This window comes from Stegastes partitus, unplaced genomic scaffold, assembly GCF_000690725.1.
Source record: "Stegastes partitus isolate 25-593 unplaced genomic scaffold, Stegastes_partitus-1.0.2 Scaffold317, whole genome shotgun sequence".
Lineage (NCBI taxonomy): Eukaryota > Metazoa > Chordata > Actinopteri > Pomacentridae > Stegastes > Stegastes partitus.
In genome coordinates this window covers 442,087-446,098 of record NW_007578048.1, presented here as the reverse complement: position 1 = coordinate 446,098, position 4,012 = coordinate 442,087, and the positions used below count along the sequence as shown (strand labels likewise).

Below are 4,012 nucleotides of genomic sequence, written 5' to 3'. Positions count from 1 at the left end.
CTTGGTGACTGGGGTGACCAGCCAGTACTCTACCAGGGAGATGCTAGATGAGGTACGTAAGACTCTGTGTGTCCACCTGGACTTCCATTACTTTCACTAGAAACTATGGTATGTTAACCTACTCACCTGCTTATAGGGCTAGAATGCAAGAAGATCTTAAGGATGTACAGATATTTGTCCAATTAGCAGAAAATGACAAAAAAAAAAACCTCACCATAGTGTCCACTGTATGATCATTATCAGTTTGTACATTTGTGCACTGCAAAAAAATAGAATTCCTTATTACATGGATACATGTAATTGTTGGATCTTATGTCAACAAATGTGTGGATTGAAGCCTCCCTCCTCTGCATGTTCTCAGGTACGAAGCTTCTTCGGCTCCCTGACGGAGGAGACGGGCTCCGAGATGAGGTGCATCCAGCAGGCCTACGAGACCATCGAGGATAACATCCGATGGATGGACAAAAACCTTCCTCTGCTGCAGGCCTGGCTGGACAAACGCACCCACAGAGTGTCTCATGAGGATTTATAACTGCAGGGAAAACAGAATGTCTATCGTGGATGATTATGCTGCTCCAGGCAGAAACAGAGGTGTGGTCCTGCATCACAAATGAGACGACCTGATGCTCCATGACAACAATCAGACATGTCAAACACGCAGCTTAATGTTAAAGGCAATGACAGATTTTGCATTTAGAATTACTTGGCATCCTCCTCAAATTCAAACATTAAAAAAAACATTGTAAATATCCTCAGTCTGTGAAAAATATCCTGAAGGAAGTCTTTAATGAACCCCCACATGTGAGAGGTTTAAAGATGTGACATAATCGGGCACATTGTGGGGTTTCCTGGTTGTTGTGATTCTGAAAACTTAAAAAATATTTAGCTCATTCTTTGGAATGACCAGCAAGAGGAGAAGAGAGGAATTATTTCCCAATGAAAACACTCAGAGCAGAACAGTCGATGTGATAGATGAATATATTTCTGCTCAGAGTTGTCTCTGAGTGTCTGTACATGTTTGTAGGTGTGTTTATGAAACTCTGTGTTTATGTGTGCAGTGAGGTTTTTTTTGTGTGTTAAATGTGTGAATTCTCTGTGAACTATGTTATGATTTATGCTGCGCCATCACTGTAGAAAGCAACAACATACAGACTGTACAGGGTTGTACAATCAGTAAATGAACTGTGCATCTGATAGAATTTGTAATTTTTAAATGTTTTGGTACCAGAGCTCTCCTCATCCAGCAAAACAAGAAAAACCCAGTGGGCTCTACAGCTGCTACACCTGACTTTATTCTCTAACACCAGCATGAAGCAGGAAGGAGTTACCCTCATGCACCTGTTGGATTTATACACAGTTAAAGTGTTGTTGAACCATATTTGACTTGAGTACGTGTTGAACCCAGCGTCATCCTGCTGCATCACTTCATCATTTTCCACTTTTTGATTGAGTTTCATTATTCATACATAACATAACAGAACATGGAGGGATGTCTGGAATGAGCTGCTCCACCTGCTGCCTCCACGACAGACAAGCGGAAGAAAATGGATGGATGGAAATTGATAATCTCACAAAAAAGATAAAGCACTACAAGAAACACGTTTCAAAAAGGGTTTGAATTATTCGACTCAGCGGTGTCTATTTTTATACCACTGTTATATCATTTGTTAATCCAGAAGGAGAGCAGTTCTTGGTTGAACTAAATATTAGACCAATAAAGTTAATTTGACCTCATTTGACTTGTATTCCTGTAACTTCATGTAACTATTAACTGTTAGTAATCAGCAATTAGTTTGTGGGTGGAACCTTTCTATCTTTTTACTCCTCTGATAAGCCGATCGATCGCTTTTCCAGTAAGAGAGTTTCAATTTAATGCTTTGTTGTGTCATTTCACAATTATTTTATTAGATTTTTCAATTATATACAAGCATGTTTTTATACACAGAATAAGACAACTGACCAAACAACTCACCTCCACTTGTCATTAAAGTACAGCTCTGTTTTGAAAAAAAAAAGCTCATAATGTTGTCTCAACCTGGCTTTGTGCCCTGTTGGCTTTTATGGAAAGCCTGTCTGGGAAATACGGTTGGTGTAAAACAATGGGCATTAAATTGTGGAAATTCCACAATAAATGCCTGGAATACCATTTAAACCTGATCAACAAGGCACTTGTGGAAACAATGGATGATGTGAAATTCACACAAATGTTTTTCTAAAACTGTATTGTTTCTCAAGCAAGCTGATGATTTGAAAAGTGATTTTCTGGTCATGAAAGAACCGACATATTTAACAACTGAATGGATTACATGGATCCATTAAACTGAATTTATGGCTGGACGCTATTCTTCTGCCAATTTAGGGATGTGTAATCACTGAAAACAAGCGAGCTTGGTGTGATGGAAACTGTTCTTTATTGCATTCATAGTTAATGAGTTTATTGACTTAAATCCAGCACAACAAACATGAATGCACATCACAGTTTTTAGCATGCAAATAAAAATACTGAACAAAGGGGTCACATTCTGATGTTTTCAGAATGAAAGACGGATTTTCTGTGACTATAAATAATGAATCTTGTGAATCTAACTTCAGCACAGCAGTGCCACAAAAACACAATCTCTGTTAAAGCTGGTGCACTCTATTAAATTTGCAGTGAATTCTTCTGTGTTCAGTTTAGGAAACTGCAGAAAAACCCACAACAACCAGGAACCGTCGTTATTCAAAGCGGTGGCGCCCTCTAGTGGTGAAACATGTCACTGCGCACCATAACAACACGAGACTTCCTGTTTGTCTCCTCGCTTCCTTCTTAGTTCAGTCAGTCTTGCTTTTGTGCATTTTTCTCCAGCACCGTGCATGACCCAGTGACTCTGCAGAACCTGTTGCTGCTGAACTCTTCATGTTTTCTCTGTTGTGCAGGTTTGAGCTGCAGACCTGCAGCAGACGAGCTGAAATCAAGACTGTCACCTGGAATCTAGCGTCCTGCCACCTCAGCTGCAGGTGATACACTTTAAATGATGTGCCCAACTCAGTGTGCTGTCCTCTGGTTTCTCCCAGCATGCAATTCCTCCTCCATCAGTTTCACTTTCACTTCTGACTGACGGGCGCTGAAGCAGAAGACGACGAGGTAACTTTAACATTTTACAGAACAAATATTCCACACAGTTGATTCATATTAAGAATGTGAGATAACGGATGATTTAACTCCTCGGTTTTGGTGATGTAGGAATCCTGCTGATTGTGAATCATGAGAATGAATGAATGGATCTTTGTTTGAAATCGAAAGCGTTGCATTTCCTCGGTCATGTTCCTGCACTGTCATGTCCATAAAGCGTGTCTGCATGGCAGTAATTTGATTAACTGTCAAGTTAGCTGTAAAATATTTACAGTGGAACACTGCCAGAGGTTAGAATGGGGTTTGTGAGGAGGGGATCCTTATCCAGTGAGATCAGGTCACTGACTTTACTGCTGACAGTAGAAATAAAAACCATTTCCTCAGTAGGAATTATTCCACAGTAGAAATCTTAGCCTGTAGAAAAGGATTTAAGGTACTGAGGCTACATGAGTGACCACTCAGGAGTTCATATTATTGAGCTGACTATCAGTAAGGTCCTCTGCTGTGCGATGTGTGTGAACTGCACATTAATGTGGAGATCATATTGATCTTGCTGCAATGTGACGCTGCAGCTGTTGAAGAAAGTCAAAGACAAAAAGGTGACACTGGATTTGTTTATTCAGCGTGAGAGAGAATCTGGATGAGTTGGTGAAACAGACTGACACCCCTGAACCTCTGAACACAATTACTGCTAAACTTCAATGTGTTTTTTATATTTCAGGTGGGAGGATTTCCTGTTTTCACCGTCACCATGTTGGCTCCTCTCCTGCTGCTGCTCTTGGTCCCCGTCCCCTCACTTGGGGCTCAGCTCCCGAATCAGAACCAAGCCAAAGAGCCTCCCATAGCCACCAACGGGCAGCCCTTCCCCTGGGACCGCATGAGGCTTCCCAAAACCGTCTC

General features: G+C 41.0%; 1 protein-coding gene and 1 long non-coding RNA gene across 2 annotated transcripts in view; one reads left to right on the top strand and one right to left on the bottom strand.

Annotated features, from left to right (window-relative positions):
* Positions 1 to 4,012, top strand: part of erap1b (endoplasmic reticulum aminopeptidase 1b) — a 36,353-nt gene that overhangs the window by 26,058 nt on the left and 6,283 nt on the right. The window lies entirely within an intron of this gene.
* LOC103358528 (uncharacterized) overlaps positions 3,834 to 4,012 on the bottom strand; it is a 16,272-nt gene continuing 16,093 nt past the window's right edge. Inside the window, exon 3 of the long non-coding RNA XR_520259.1 lies at positions 3,834 to 4,009. This is a non-coding gene — a long non-coding RNA (uncharacterized LOC103358528). The remainder of the gene's footprint in view (positions 4,010 to 4,012) is intronic.